This window comes from Urocitellus parryii, unplaced genomic scaffold, assembly GCF_045843805.1.
Source record: "Urocitellus parryii isolate mUroPar1 unplaced genomic scaffold, mUroPar1.hap1 Scaffold_49, whole genome shotgun sequence".
In the NCBI taxonomy this organism is placed as follows: Eukaryota; Metazoa; Chordata; class Mammalia; order Rodentia; family Sciuridae; genus Urocitellus; species Urocitellus parryii.
In genome coordinates this window covers 4,501,649-4,519,146 of record NW_027554054.1, presented here as the reverse complement: position 1 = coordinate 4,519,146, position 17,498 = coordinate 4,501,649, and the positions used below count along the sequence as shown (strand labels likewise).

General features: G+C 40.7%; 1 pseudogene; it reads right to left on the bottom strand.

Moving 5' to 3' along the window:
- Window positions 1-3,130: 3,130 nt before the first annotated feature.
- Window positions 3,131-17,498, bottom strand: part of LOC144252640 (growth factor receptor-bound protein 14-like) — a 194,928-nt pseudogene continuing 180,560 nt past the window's right edge.

Sequence of the window (17,498 nt, the reverse complement as noted above, 5' to 3'; positions counted from 1 at the left end):
GTTTCTTCTATTTCCTCTATTGTTATTGGTCTGTTTAGGTTGTCTATATCCTCCTGACTCAATCTGGGCAGATCATAAGACTTAAGGAATTTATCTATGCCTTCACTATCTTCTATTTTATTGGAGTATAAGGATTCAAAATAATTTCTGATTATCTTCTGTATTTCTGAAGAATCTGTTGTGTTATTGCCTTTTTCATCCCGTATGCTAGTAATTTGGGTTCTCTTTCATCTTCTCTTCGTTAGCATGGCTAAGGGTCTGTCAATTTTATTTATTTTTTCAAAGAACCAACTTTTAGTTTTGTCAATTTTTTCAATTGTTTCTTTTATTTCAATTTCATTAATTTCAGCTCTGATTACAATTATTTCTTGCCTTCTACTTCTTTTGCTGTTGTTTTGCTCTTCTTTTTCTAGAATTTTGAGTGAAGTATGAGATCATTTATTTGTTGGTTTTTTCTTTTTTTGAGGAATGAACTCCAAGCAATGAATTTTCCTCTTAGAACTGCTTTCAATGTGTCCCATAGATTCCAATATGTTGTGTCTGTGTTTTCATTTAACTCTAGGAAGTTTTTAATTTCCTCCTTGATGTCTTCTAAAACCCATTGATCATTCAGCAACCTATTGTTCATTCTCCAAGTGATGCTTGATTTTTCCTTCCTACTTTTATCATTGATTTTAAGTTTCATTCCATTGTGATCAGATAAGATGCATGGTATTATCTCTACCCCTTTATATTGTCTAAGAGTTGCCCTGTGACATAATATATGGTCTATTTTTGAGAAGGTTCCATGTGCTGCTGAGAAAAAAGTGTAACTACTTGATGTTGGGTGGTATAGTCTATATATGTCAATTAAGTCTAGGTTGTTAATTGTGTTATTGAGTTCTATAGTTTCCTTATTTAACTTTTGTTTGGAAGATCTGTCCAGTGGTGAGAGAGGTGTGTTGAAGTCTCCCATGATTATTGTATGGTGGTCTATTAGACTCTTGAACTTGAGAAGAGTTTGCTTGATGAACACAGCTGCACTATTATTTGGGGCATATATATTTATGATTGTTATGTCTTATTGGTGTATGGTTCCCTTGAGCAGTATGACGTGTCCTTCTTTATCCCTTTTGATTAACTTTGGCTTGAAATCTATTTTATTAGATATGAGTATGGCCACTCCTGCTTGTTTCCGCAGTCCATATGAGTGATATGATTTTTCCCAACCTTTCACCTTCAGTCTATGAATATCTTTTCCTATCAGATGCGTCTCCTGTAGGCAGCATATTGTTGGGTCTTGTTTTGTGATCCATTCTGCTAGCCTGTGTCTCTTGATTGGTGAGTTTAAGCCATTAACATTTAGGGTTATTATTGAGATATGGTTTGTTCTTCTAGCCATATTTATTTATTGATGTTACTAAACCTGATTTGTTATCCTCTTTGACTACTTTCCCCCCTTTACTGTCCTACCTCCCATTGTTGGTTTTCAATGTTATTTTCCATTTCCTCTTCCTGTAATGTTTTGCCAAGGATTTTTTGAAGAGATGGTTTTCTAGCTGCGAATTCTTTTAACTTTTGTTTATCATGGAAGGTTTTAATTTCATCTTCTATCCTGAAGCTTAATTTCACCGGATACACGATTCTTGGTTGGAACCCATTTTCTTTCAGTGTTTGAAATATGTTATTCCAGGATCTTCTAGCTTTCAGAGTCTGTGTTGAGAGATCAGCTGTTATCCTGATTGGTTTACCCCTAAATGTAATCTGCTTTCTTTCTCTTGCAGCTTTTAAAATTCTCTCCTTATTTTGTATGTTGGACATCTTCATTATAATGTGTCTAGGTGTGGATCTCTTATGATTTTGCACATTCGGCGTCCTGTAGGCTTCTAGGATTTGGGATTCTGTCTCATTCTTCAAGTCTGGGAAGTTTTCTCGTATTATTTCACTGAATAGACTGTTTATTCCTTTGGTATGGAGCTCTGTGCCTTCCTGTATCCCAATGACTCTTAAATTTGGTCTTTTAATATTGTCCCATAATTCTTGGATGTTCTGCTCATGGTTTCTTAGCAGACTTGCTGAGTTGTCTATGTTCTTTTCCAGTTGAAATACTTTGTCTTCATTGTCTGATGTTCTCTCTTCTAAGTGATCTACTCTGCTGGTAGTATTCTCAATTGAGTTTTTAAGTTGGTTTATTGTTTCCTGCATTTCTAGGATTTCTATTTGTTTGTTTTTTATTACCTCTATCTCCCTGTGAAATTGATCTTTTACTTCCTGGATTTGTTTGTCAATGTGATCTTTCATTGTCTGATTTTTCTGTCTCATGTCTTCCTTGAGACTCCAGATAATCTGAAGCATGTTTATCCTGAACTCTTTATCTGACATTCCATCTGTTGCAGCTATTACCTCTTCTAATCTTGAGTTGACCTGCATTGCTTGTAGTCCTTTCTTTCCTTGTCGTTTCATACTGCTCGCGTTTCTTTCTGCTTGGTGCAACTGTTGTGTTTTTGAAATTTACCCCCTGGCCTGTCTTTCCAGTGGGCCGCAGGTATCGTTGCTCCCCCGCTCCGGCACCTTGCCGCTCCCCAGTGCGCGCCACAGACTCCAGCCACTGGGCAATTGCCTATCAGGCTATGTGACCCTCCGTGCGGAGAAATGGAGCTCCCGCAGTCGAACTTCGCACAATGGAAATCTGTCCACTAGATTCTGGAGCACCTCAATTTCGCTGGAAATTCCCTAAAAGATATCCTTCAGGCGATTCACATCATCTTTCTCCCGCTCAGTGAAGCGGCGCCCTGGGGTGATGCACTCCCTTCGCTGCCATCTTCCCTCCTCAGGACTTGACTTCTGCACCCGCCGTGAGGCCACCTGTGGAGCCGGGTAGCTGCGGCCGTTCAGCTACTTTTTCATCACAGCGCTACACATGTATGTTCTTAATGGCAGCACCCCAAGCCTTGAGTCAGACATCAAGAAGACATAATCATGCTCCTGTGGTACTCAGATTTCAACTGATAGATTTACTAGCTCTCTACTCTTCTGACATTGAGTCTGAGACACACAGACGTCGTTAAGAACCATGACAAGCTTGGTAAGTCAGCGGCAGCAGGGAGGGGAAAACTAATTGTAATAAGTGGAAATAACTGATCTAGAAAGATCAGCCATGAAAGGTGGGAATGCCTGCAGCTTGAGCTTTGGAAGAGTCACATTTCTCCTGGTGAGGCAAGAGGTTTCTGAAAGGTAACAATTGAAGAAGTCATAAAATTAATGCCCCAATGGAGGTATTTTGGAAAACTGTAAATTTGGCTTACGTTCAAGACTACCAATGTCAAAAATTCATGAATTTGTGACCTAGAAGAAAAGCAAAATTGTCAGAGGGTCCCCACTGCTGTGAATGTATGGAGATACACATGAAGCCTGTCTCTTTATCTCACATTCTGCATACACATTCACACAGAGGCCCTTCTCAAGACTAGGCTGAGAGTGTTATTCTGAATATTCATGACATGATGATTATTAATGTCACTGAGGTGATTTCATTCCTACTTGGCAGAGACAAGTTTTTATACCTAGAAACCGAATAAGTGTTAAGAGAAATGGCAGCTTTGCAACAGCCCAGCGAAAGCAACTCTGTACATTTTAGTCTTGAATGATTATTTGACTAAGTGCCTTTAATTACCCCCTCCTGAGCCCCATTCCATGATTAACCTTATCCTGGGGAGATTTCCAGCTTTGACACAAAAATGCAACATCCTTGGGAGCAGAGGTTCCAGAGGTTCCCAGCGAAAACAACTCTGTACATTTTAGTCTTGAAATACAGATTATTTGAATAGGTGCTTTTAATTACCCTCTCCTGAGCCCCATACCATGATTAAGCTTATCCTCCGGAGATTTCCAGCTTTGACACAAAAATGCAACATCCTTGGGAGCACAGGTTCTAGAGTTTATAACTGTATCTTGATTATTACTTTCTTTCGTAGGAGTCAAAATTAAACAAGGCATAAAGAGGCTCTAAGAAGTCTCAATAGATTTCTGGGGGATTATTTTGTAAAAATGCTTTAGGAGAGAATTACCACATATTTACAACTTCTATTATTTAAAAAAGCATTTAACACAACAAGCCTTATGAAACAGCTCTTTCTAAGAACCACAGACTTGAACAGTCACACAGAAAATTGAAAAACAAAAACAAAAACAGCTACTGGTGATAGTTAAGTAGGTCCTTGCACATCTGTTGTCGACTCCCCAAGCAACTGGCCTGTCTGGTTATTCTACATGCATGATATTACATCAAATGACCCAAAACTATTGTTTTCAATTAAAGTGACTTATATTTGGTTAGATAAAATATGTGTTTTGGGCCCCAGACTGAAAAAAAAAATCTTAAATAAGTCAGACACAGGTGTAGGTACAGGGCAGTGGAAGATGCCTACACCAGGTCAGTGCAGGATTAAAAACTTTTGGTTAGCTTCTTATACAGCACTGCCACACCAACACTCATCTTTGCAGAACAATCCTACCCTTAGGAAGGCAGCAGTGAAAACTACAAGGAAGAGTGCCTGACCCAGGAGGACCCAGGGAAGATGGCAGGAGCAGGCCCTTGTGCCGCGGGACTGACCTTAGGCACCCAATGGCATTGCGCAGCACCTGTGATGAATGCAGCTGTATTTTCTGATCATCCTGAAGAGGTGAATTTTCCCATCCTGAGTGGGGGATAATCACCGAGTTGGTCAATACTGCCAGGGCGTCCTGGATAATTGGCATTTTGAGTGCATCACATGACGAGAGGTTCCACAGGACTCCTGCAAGAGATACACAAGGAAAGAGTTGGTAGCTAACAGTCATTCTCATCTCAAAGTGTTTTCCTCTCTGGAGTGAAAGGCACTGGCAGGAAGGAGTGAGGCAGTGTTGTGCCACTGATAAAGCAACATAAGAAATCAGGGGTTCTCGTGCCATTTAATCTTAGCCTCAATAAATGTTGTCAGCTCATGCATATGTATCTTTTGATTTGGAAAAAAATCAAATACTTCTTAACATAAACCATTCAAATTCAAAAACAACCTAAAGATTTAATTTTGAAATATTCAAAATGTCAAAGACTTTTCTGATAATTTGTTAAGTATTATTGCAAACTGAAAATCTTATCATTTTTCTTTGAAGAAAAAATTCTGTAGCTTTCTAATGGATAATTGCAAATAATGCAAGGAAGTCCAAAAGGGGAGAAAACACTAAAATGACCATGGAAAGGTAAAATTCTTTTTAGGAAGAAATATGACATAAATGAAACCTTCATATTAATGACAATAAATACTTGCTAATTAAGTCAGAAGCCAGCAACAGATGTGTAGGACCATCTGAAGCCTGGCTCACTGCCTAGGCTGCCAATCTTTCACACTGTGTTTTCACTGAGTCAGAATCCAACAAGCTGTGCTTACAGTTGACCAACAAAATGTAACATTTATTACTTTTGGAATTATTTGCAACTACATTTCTATGAGCTAAATTTTATGTGCAATTGTTTATATGTGCCAGTTAATCCCTACTGATCTATTATTCCTTCCTTCGGTCAACACATTTACTGAGTGCCCTGGGCAGCCTCTTGGAGATGAGGGCACCATGATGCTCAGGACAGAAAAAGTCCCTGGTCTTGAAAGTGAGTTCTCACATTCAGGCAGATAGGATAAGGGAACTGAGGTAGGCAGGGGAAGAGGAGTCCAAGCTTCAGGAGGGTAGATTATCTGGATAGGAAGGTAAAGAAAGTTTTTTTTAGTGTCTGATGTTTTAGCAGAGAACTACAGAAGGTGAGAGACTGGGCCACACTGAATAAATAGTTATATGTTTCTCAAAGAGAGTAACTAAGCTATGGCAGCAAAGGACATCAGTAGCAGATCCATTTCACAGTAGTTATAGAATTATTATTAGTGTCTATTTAATCCATTTCTCTCTCTCTCTCTCTCTCTCTCTCTCTCTCTCTCTCTCTCTCTCGTCTCTCTCTGCACTGAGATTGAAACCAGGGTTCCTTTACCATTATGCCACATCCCCACCCAGGGGTACTTAACAACTGAGCTACATTCCTAGCCCTTTAAAAAATGATTTTGAGACAAGGTGTCACTAGGTTGCTTACAGTTACAGTCTCACTAAGTTGCTGAGGCTGGCTTCCAATACACAGTCCTCCTGCCTTAGTCTCCCAAGCTGCTGAGACACATTTCTTTTAAACTCAAAATTTCACAACACAACAACCATGTATTTTTATTTTATCAAAAGAATTTGAAACATTCAGTGGTAGGTTGCACATAACAAAATTGTGAGAACTGCCCAAGTTTTAGCTCTAACTACTTTCTTAATTAGAATTTTAATTTCTTAGACTATGATTATTTAAGTCTTCACTGAGTCTTCAAATGATCAACTGGGAACCTGTTGAAAATGTGGATTTCTGGATACAACCTCCAAGAGATTCTGATTGGGTCAATCTGATTGGACTGCAACAGTGCAAATTTTAATGTACACCCCTAAGCCTTCTGATTCTAATGCAGGGATGAGGGGTCACACCATGAGCTTCCCTGCCTCAAATAAAGCAGAGAAGAAGAAATAGACTGAAAGAAAAACAAACAAAAATCCTCAATTTATCATTTCGTACTTTATTCGAACAGTATCAATTCTACCATCTTATGCCAGTTACAGGTCCATTCAGTATTTCATGGGGACCCACTTATATTGTTGTATTTCTATACTCTATGATGTCTAATTCTGCTTTAATGCAAATTCACCTGCTTCTCCAAAGAAATATAGTTTTGCATGTTTTCATTTTAAAATATACATTAGGTGGTTAAGAATGTCCTTATCATTAAACTGGTCTCTTCAAATTTGCCATTCAGTTTCAAATGCTTATTTGCAAAGAAATAGAAGTAGAAAAAGAGGGAAATGACATTGTAGCACTTGGGAGGCAGCCAGCTGGCCATGTGCATATGAACAGGTAGCAGAGAGGAGTCTTTTCATTTCTGAGATAAAGAACTAACTTCAGAAGAAAAAGCTATCAATTCCTGTGCTATGAAAGGAAGTCCAAAGTAGAATCTAGGAGTCCAGACTTTTAAAAAATTGTGCAATCAGTTCATGTATCAATAGTTATTGATGGAAGTAAATGTGTGAAGGGTAAAAGAGAACTTTTATGAAGAGGGGCAGAGCCCTGCATTAAAGTTTATTTTCTCCTCACACATCTCCATGCAGGTCTGCCTCTGCTGGGCTCCTGACTTAAGGGGTATGTTTTCTGCCATTCTGTCACCATCATTAAGTACTCTGGCCAGGCAGCATGTCCTGTGCAGATACTTAGCCTCTGTGATAGATGATGGCTTTGAAATAGTTATTTTGTGGACTTTGAACTTCTTTAAACAGTTTGGCGTGATGTCTGTTACCATTATATTCCAGGGGAGAGAAAGTTTTACCAGCCTATAAACATTCTTAAAAATATTGGTTAGTGTTACCATCTTATAAGTGTGTACTAGATAAATTGATGAAACATGCAAATATTTCATCTTGGATCACAGAAATACCTCATCATAACAACTTACCTCAAAAGAAAGTACATTGAAAAAGCTACACTTCACAGTGCTATTTTGGGAATATACAAAAGTCAGTGAGACCATTTGCACACTTCCTTCTGAACACTGTACACTATGATTTACTTGTTTTATTATTGATTTTTGCTTTTGACTTGAATCAAAATTCCAATATCACTTCTTACTTGAAGACTAGGAATTCACAAACCAATTTTAGTATTTAAAGGACTCCAAAATATTTCCCCATGTCTCCTAGGTCAAGTTCATTTGCTGAATTTCATTAGCAAATGAGCAATAATTCATTTGATATGATTTTTCATGTTATTATAAATGTGAGATCATATGGGAACATTACCAATATAGAATAAGAGTCATATTTCAGGCTGATTTTAATTAAACATATTAATTCATGTGTATTCAATAAAACACTGTAGCCTAGTGAGTTCATTGTGATGATACAAAATAATTCTATGACAATTCAGTTTTTAGATAGAAGAAATGCTCTCGTGTTTGATCTGTTTCATAAATCCCAGATTTTCATATATTATATGAACAGTACAGCTTTGCTATCACTAAAAGCTTGAATAGTCATGTAGTCTCTGGCGGTATATAAAACACAGAGGATTAATTTGTTCCTGGGATTTTCTCCCTGAGGTCTCCAATATGATTTATTGTAATTAGTAAATCTCATTGCCCCTTTTACTAGGTGAATACTATAATCTAATGTGATTCAAATACTTTGAGGGAGAATAATATAATGGCTAAAATCATGGGTAGGATATGGCAGTTACTGTGATCCTAGCATTTCATCCTCCATAGAGACATATGCCCCTTGTTCTTGTAACCACAAGCATTTCTTACCAAGCTTTTAAGAAAATGGTCTACTTTTGTTAGATTCTTTTTGTGACAGGCAGGTATTTGGAAAAGAAGGAGATGGTGGCAATGGAATATAACAAGGAATGTGAGTTCTACCTCTTTATATTCATAGATGGGCCTTTTCCATTCTCACTTCTAGCCAAATGCTGCATTGCTTCCTTGCCTACCATGCAGTGGATGGTACTAAGCCATAGCTCACACCCAGCTCTCACTCAATGAAGAGCTGTGGGGCGCTATTTGTCTAAGACTCTATCAACATAGTGAAACCCATGGGGTTGGTGGTGTGGTACCTGTTCCCATAACTGTTTTTGCTTTAACATCTCAGGTCAGGTAGAGTACCTCCAAATGTAGTAGTCACACATATCAGTGTTTCTCAAATTGCCACGTGCATAGGAATGCCCTGATTGGAATTCAGGCTCTGACTCCATAGGTTTGAGGCATGGCCCAAAGTGGTGCATTTCTAAAGAGCTCTCAGGTGAAGCTAGTGCTGCTGGTCAGGTTTTGAAGCCAGCAACTCCAGGTCCAGCTGTACATATGTATCTGGTTGCTAGAGGATATCAATTTTGACACCCATCTGCAGCCCTGGAAGCAGACATATTAATGCCACAATGTGCTGCCTTATGGAGGGGACAAAAGAAGCCTCAGCAAAGGCAGAACAAGGGTGCAGCTGAACACTGGCCATGCAGGTGAGGCCTAGCAGGTAGCCAACATTCCAGGTTCAGTATGCACATGCTGTATGCCCATGAGGACATGTGAGCATCCTGGGACTGCTATAGAAAGACTTGCCTCTAGGTGGTCAGGCTCACAACAGGGGCCCACAAAGGACTTCTGAAGCAGCCCATCTGGGGCAAGAGTCAATTCTAGGGAGCAAAACATGTCTTTCCATCAACAGGATGGACTTCAGAATGGAACACTTGTGATCTCAGTGTTTCTGGGGCAACAGGTACACAGGTTGCCAACACTGCTGCAGTGCCCACACATAAGGAGAAAACTCGCTGCTTCTGCACCCTGAGAGAATCTGTATAGCACTCACTGGGGACTTTTCAAAGAGTTTGATGTGTGGGGCCCACTCCCAACCAAGACCTTCAGGGATAGGCCCAGGGAATAAACAGTTCAGTCCCTCTCTGGGTGCTGCTGAGAAGTGACCTAGCTTGGACAGTCAGTTTCTAAGCTGGAGTTTGGGGGCAAGATGCAGGATCTTGAGGAGCACAGGTCAAGGTTTGGTTGTCACCAGGCCCCTTAAACCAGAGCTTCAGGGCATCCCCAGAAATGCCTGTTCCTAGATTGCAGGGAGTGCCTATTAGCTGGAAGTTTCATTTCTAAAGTGTGTAAGAAGGTAGCAATACATTTGAAAACAGGACAATGAGGACATGGGTTTTGCTTCAGCATGGTATACCCTGTGCTGCAATTAGCCTCCTACTGGGAAGTCCCTGGGAGTCCAAAGGCTATGCCCTGCATAGACCTCAGGACATTTCCTACCTCTATTCTCTTCCATAGGCCTCTGAAAAAGGTCTCTGTCCTGCACAGAGTTCAGCTTGTAAGGAGCAGCTGCTCTGGGGCCAGGGTTCCTGATGTTCTCTAGTGGGTATGTGTGCAGGGGTCAGGCTAGGACAATTCTGTGTCCTGTGATTGCTTAGGAATCTTTCTAAAACAGCTTCAGACTGAAGCTGGTTTAAATTCCCCCAGAAAGACTCTACCTAGGCATTTCAAAACCTTCTCAGTGAGACTGGGCAAAATGAAATGTGGGGAGCAATGAATTTCAAATTGTAATACTATTATTTCAGGCTTGTAATCATAGTATTTGGTCATCTGCATGCACAGAAGTTGAGTACGGGAAAGTTAAATTTTCACATGAGAGGGAGCTTGTGTTTAAAATTTGCTTCAAACTGAATGAAGTACCACGTGTTTGGCTTAATGCTATTTTCTTATTGTCCTAATTAACTATTGATGCAAAACAACTTATGATTCGGTGCTTTATTAATTAGTCACTTCCCAGAATTTTTAATGGCCAGTCTCATACTCACACAGATGCTTTTTTTATATCAACAAGGGGGATAAAATTCAATGAGTGTCATTTTATTTCTTGCCAGCTACCTCTCAATACCCCATTAGTGCAATATTTGAACAGTGCATCTGGAGTCTGGCTTCTAGACCTCACTATTATAGGTCATTATGGATATTTCCATGGAAAGAACCCAGAACACTGTGGTCCTCATCCATCTTTTTTTTAATTTATATACAAACAGGACAAACAGGTTGAGACTCCAAAGGGGACTCTTGTCCTGCTTTCCACAGTGCTGACTTTTCCTTTTTGATGTCATGGCTTCTGCCCAAGAATGCACATGAAATTCTGGATTTATGAACAGGAGGAGGGTCTTCACTAGATGAAAGTAGTTTTCAGCATGCCATTTTCTTTCTAAGTGGCTTGTAATATTTTTAAATATATGTGAATTAAGATGTTTTGCATCTCAGCATCCTACACACCAGCCTTTTCTCTCAGCTTGTCTTAGATATATCATAGAGAGGCTGCACAAATTCTCTTTCAAAAACCAGACATTTTGCTTCTAAAATGCAAACTTCCAATACATTATCTCCATATCATTTCTCTACAGCTCTCTGTGTTTCACCAACACCCACAGAGCAGCCTTGTGATAATTTCAGAACAGAAGTCACCATTAACTCTCAAAAAGACCTATGAGGAGAAAATGACATATTGCTTCGCAGATCAGTCAGGGTCTATATTTATATTTTATAGCTCCTCTGTATCAACATTTTATGATTATTTTGTTCTACATAAACTCTGGCATACATAAAAAGAATTTGAGAAGAGCAGAATTACACTGTCCATTGAAAAAATTCTAGGAAGGCTTAAAATTTTCTTTTGATTCTTTTCCTCCTAAAAATTTTAATATTGTGTATGTGCAACCGTAGTTTAAAATCCAATTAGTTACTAGAAATATATGTAAAATCATCATATGAATACCAGTTATAGCCACTAAAACATCAGTTTCCTAATATTATACACAATTTATGAAACCAATCTATACCTAAGTTCTCCCATATCATTTCTTAAATATTGTCTGTATTCAAGGATGACACACTAAATCAATAGTTGGGATGAAACTCTCATGATGTGAGGGATACCTTCTAATACACAAACCCTATTTCTGTTGATTCTTCTAGTACAGAACAAATGTTATAGGTTTGAAAGAAGACTACCAACCTGAAGGGGAATGTTTGTGGCCATGTGAACAATAGTAAGTTAACTGAGTACTGAGGTCTAAATGTTTGTGTTTGCCCCCAAACTTTTATGTTGGAACCTAACCCCCACATGAAGGCATTTAGTAGGGGGAGCTTTGGAAGGTGATTAGATCATGGGTGTAGAGCCCTCATGAATGGGATTTGTGCTCATGTAAAAAAGGACCCAGACAGACCTTTTGCCATTTTTTACCATAGGAAGGCATGGCAAGAAGGCACTATCTACAAACCAGAAAGTGGCCCTCACCAACATCAAATCAATCAGCACTTTCATGTAGGACTTTCTGGACTCCAGAACTGTCAATTACCATTGCATATAAGTTATGCAGTTTATGATATTTTGACATAACATCTCAAATGGATTAAGAAATGTAAAATGTGATACTGGAGAAGGCTGGTATTACTTGTTTCTAACTAGCTGAGTTTAAAACCTGAAAGAATATGTGTGTGTGAGTGTGTGTGTGTGTGTGTGTGTGTGTGTGTGTGTGAGAGAGAGAGAGAGAGAGAGAGAGAGAGAGAGAGAGAGAGTTAGTTCCTAAAGAGAAACAAACATTGGCTTTTCTCTTTTATATCATCCAGGAAAGAAAGAAAAGCATACCTCCTAAGGCTGTAACTTTTCCCCAACATCACCAGTCCATACACAGAGAGCTAAGGCTGAAGTCAGAAACTTCAGGAAAGGCAGGTGCCATTCAAAGTTCAGCACAGACTCCCCCTCTATAATGACCTGGCACTTTTCTGCCCTGGGCCCGTGCAGAACACCAAGGAAAAATCAATACTATCAAGTCTCAGAAGATATCCACATATAAAGCGGCAATTAGAGGGGCCTCCTTAACCCTACTTTTTGGTCAAAATTATTAATGGTCTTCTTGGATTCTGCTGGTCTTCAGTTTCCTGGGAACAGCCACAGGACACGGCATGGGGTCTGCACCAGGGAAGAAGTGTGCCTGTTTATAAGACCTCTCACTTCCACAGAGCTACACTTGTAGGGTTGCTCACTCCTCAGTGGCATTCCATGGACTGCTTTCTGGGTCATTGGGAATGCTGCAGTGGCAACGTATGGAAGGTAAAAGGCCACTTTCCAAGTAACTGTGGAACTCAGAGGTAAGGAAGCCGACATTTCTCCTATCGATGCTCAACACCCATGGAGCCATGCTTTCTGTTAACTATTGCAAACTGAAAAACATTTTACTAACTTTAGGGAGACTCTGGCATCTCTGTGTCCACTCTTCACTTTGAACTAACAATGGCTTTTGGTTTTCCTGGGCTGCAACAGTTTCCTCCACTAGCTAGCTTTATGATACCTGACCAAAGCATTAGCTGAAATCTCCTGGGGGGGAGCTCTGAAACAGGCAGGGCTGGTTAGCTGCCCCCCAGAAGTCCACATGCTCACTGGTTAAATCTCTTATACTTTTGATCATAAGAGAATTTAGGATACTTTCTTCTTTTTATCAAGGTTGTTGCTTTGGTAGTATGCAACACAATAAATATATGTAGATCTATTTGGGATTAGCCTTTAGAGATTTCAGACATATCCATTTTAGTTAGTCAATAGTGTGTGTGTGCCTACGTGCACTCACATGTGTATACGTGAATATATGTGTATGTACTATATTTTACCCTCAGCTCCACACCAACATTATCTTCAGAGGCACAGAGGAGGGAGGAGCCCAACCACCCTCCACAACTTCACCCAGGCTTTCTCCATTGTTGGTGCTCAGGATCCAGCCATGACATCACTGTCATGGCACCCAGTTGACACAGGGCTGTGTGTTCTCCTCTATTCACCTCCTGTGGTTTGCTTTTGTCATTCTGGATTATACATAAAAGCAGTTCACAGAATACTGCTTCTCATCTGAAGCTCTAAAGAGAAGATTCTCTGAGTTCAGTACTAGCAAACCATGGGGATTTTGCCACGTGATCCATCTCTCAAATATGATAATGAAACCTGGCTGGGATCTGGTTCCTTTCTGGTGTCCCAGAACCAGCCCATGTTAATCCACTCCTCTTCAGTTTTCTCACATACCCTCACCTGCTTCCAGTCTCTAATGCCTCAGATATCATTTACATACTCTTGGGACCCTTAACCCAGTGAAAAAGTTTATATGGATTTATAGATGATTCATTCTTTTTTAATCAAATGGTTCCTTAAAAAAAAAAAAAAAGATCCTGGGATACTGTTATGGCTTGGATGGTTCATGCTGGAAATTTGGTTTCCAGTGTGGAGCTGGTGAGATGGTGGAACCTACAAGCCACGGGACCTAGAGAGCATGTAAGGTAATGAGGTCCCTGGGGATGATGCCCTTGGAAGGGACACATGTAGTTCTTGTGGGACCCGAGTGAGTTTTTGAGAGAATGAGATGGTAAAAGAGCAAATACGAAGCCTGGAGTACTCTGGCTTCCTGCCTCATCATGTGATTGATCCCTCTCTAATGTGCCCTCGCCATGTTGGCATCTGCCACATTGTACTCAAAGAGATGAAGCTGCTAGTCTCAGACCTTCAGCTCGAAACTCTGGTACATAAATTTCTTTCTTTAGAAGCATCCAGCTTCGGATATTTTGTTGTAGCAACCAAAAAAGAAAAAAAATACACACACACACACACACACACACACACACTCACACACACACACACACACACACACACACACTGAGGCAAATAAAAATTTTTGTTTGAGGCAACTCAGTGCCTCCCAAACTTGGTCATATCTCCTCAGAGGTCATACCTCCTCCACCATCCAACATAACACCTGTGGAGCAGGTGGGGTCTGTTTTACTTCTTTCAGAGATCAAAAGGTCTTCTCTCTTGGTGTTTGAGATTTCATGATGTAGAATAAAGAATCTTTTCTATTCCAAGCAGAGGGAAGTTCAGGAGATCCAAACTGCACAACAGACTTATGCTAAAACTCATGTATGTCCCTGGCACACTGAACACAGGCTCTGAGGCCCCTCTGCACACTCGTTCACATGAGTATGGAACTCACTCTAGACCTCCCGTCTTCTATATGCATGGCCACAAGGGCAGTCTATTATACCCAGCCTCGAGGGCTGCCTCCTTCACTTAGCCTTCCCTGATTGTCTTCCTGGGAGGTGCCTTTCCCTCTTGGGATTAATCAGGTTCCATATCATGATGACATGATGTTCTGAGCAACTTGTGCACCACTGTCATTCCAGTCACAGGTTTCATTGATTTATATTTGGATTTCCATTAAAGCCTGATACTGTGCCTGTCCTTAATAACAAAAGTTATAATTTATAGAGTTGTTTTTAACACGTGGGTAAAACGACGGGCATGCACAATCTCACATGATCTTTATAACAACACTGTGTGATTGTAGAAGTATTGAGTGTGCAAGCCCTGAAACGTTGCCTGATACAAAACAGGTGCTCAGTAAACACCTATAGACTTGAACCAAACTGTCCAAGGTCACAGAGCTGGGAGGTGAGGGAACCAAGATACCCACTCACCTATGTCTATAGCCCTCAGTCTTTGGACCTTGGGAATATGTGACAACAGCCTCTACTTCCCTATGTGCAATTAAATACATATTTATTTTACTTTACCTGTGCTGAGATACTGACATGACTCTGAGTCTCTGGGACTTGTGCCAACATGCACAGCTCACTGCATGGGCTGAGTCCCCATTCCCTGCTTCCCAGCTGATTTCCTATCCTGGGACTTGTCTTCATTTCCTTCTACTCAGGACCTGTTCTTTTCTGGATATCTTTCTCTTATTTTATGTTCTTATTTAGTTGTGATACATTCTGCACCTACTGTAAATTTCTAGGACAGTGTGCACAGGAGAAGACTTTCTGATTACTTGTAAAGCTGATATATTTGATTTTCCCTTTTCAGTGGATAATTGGCTGTGTGTAGATTCAGGGTTGAGAATTAAATCCCTCCAAAGCTTTGGGAGCAGCTCCTTGTTCTCTGCATTCTAACATAACACCTGATGAGCCAGTGGGGTCTGTTTGACTTCTCTCAGAGATCAAAAGGTCTTGTATCTTGATGTTTGAGATTTCATGATGTAGAATAAGGAATCTTTTCTATTCCAAGCAGAGGGTATTTTCCACGAAGGCATGTGCCCCTCATCTTCTGTTCCTCCCTGCCCTTTCTCTGAGACCCCAGTAACACGTTCCATCTAGAGACTTGTCCTCTATGGTTCTTCTTGCATTATTCTCATATTTCCTGTCTCTTTCCCTCTATGTCCTACCTTCCGGGTAACTTCCTTGATGACTTTCTAGCTATTCTATCATATTATTAGCTTTGGTAGTTACATTTTTACAGCACAGAAGAGATTTGTTGTTGTTCTTGGATCTTTTTGCATACCATCCCAGTTATTATTAAATGAACCCAGGATCATCCTAAATCCTACTCAACACAGAATCTAAAGGTTTTGCTTATTTTGTCTAATCTTTTATATTCCATAAATTATCTATGTTTCTTCCAAGAGAAAAATGTAGTTTTCTATTTTAGTCTCTCTTTTGTGCCACTCATTCCACCCCATTCCTTGGTAATCCTTCCTAATTTATCACATTGAGGAAAGAAAACCTAGTAGCCACTTCTATTCAGTGTGAACACAAGGCCTTCCTATGAGGCACTGTCCCCAGTTACCATTTAGACAGGGAGGACAGTGTAAGTGGGCCTACCATGTTCCTCCAGAGTGAGTGGATGGGCAAGCAGCCCAGTCCCTGGCCATCCCACTTCTGCCTACACCTGCACGGCATGAACCAGGCCACCAACATCCATGTCAGAAGCTTAACTCTCTCAGACAATGCGTGCAGTTTCTTTAAGAGAACACTCCTGCCTTGTGGTGAGCTGTTTCTGTGAACTGTGGCCGCCATTACAAGATGGCGCTGATTTCCCCTGTAGTCTGTGACAAACAACTCCTTATCAGAATGAGTTGGCATGCTGTGACTTGGCACCCTGTGAGAGAGGTCCACGTGGCAGCTTCGCATTGGGGCTTAAGGTGCTTTATTAAGGCTGGGAGGGGCATCCAGGGGTTAAGAAGAAAAGTATCAAGGACCTGAATAAACGGCTGAAAGAAGATTCCTGAGTTGCGTCTTCCTTGCGGGCAAGGGGTCGCGACAAGTGGTGCCGAAACCCGGGAACCAGAACTTTCAGTCAGTCAGGGGTGGTGCACCGGTTACTCCCAGGTAAGTGGGATCTGCGATGAAAGCAGGGATAGTCCCAGTAAGTGGGATCCACGTCCAAAGCGGGGTCAGCTCCTCTACAAAGAAAGAGAGAGCCTCATATTTATTGCAGCTGCACTGTGTACTTTCACTTTTGTTTTCTGTGTTTTTTTTTGTTGTGTCATCTCGTTTTTGTTTTTTGTGATATCGCTTGTTGTTTTTTGTGCGTCTTTTGTTGTTGTGTCATGGGTGCCGCGTCTTCAAGTCCGCTCCTCCTGGCCCTAGATAACCTGTTACGTTCCAAGGGCCTGAAAGTGAAACGTAGTACTTTAGAGAGATTTTTACAGAAGACAGATATTGCTGCGCCGTGGTTTGCATTCTCGGGCAGCCTTACTATACCTAGCTGGGATAAATTAGGCAAAGACCTTGACTTTGCTTCTGAGCAGGGCATGTTAGAGGGTGGGGTGATACCCCTTTGGAAGATGGTCCGTAGTTGCCTCACAGATGGCAGATGTCAGGAAGCACTTACTAAAGGACAGGAAGTTTTAGAGCAATTACATGAGGAGAAGTCAGAAACGGCAGAAAGTGAGGTATCTCAGGAGGATGGGAGTGTGCGGAGCATGAAACAGGGGAGGAGGCGGCTGTCTCCGGCAAGAAGTAAGATATCTCAGAAGGATGGGAATGTACGGAATGTGAAACAGGGGAGGA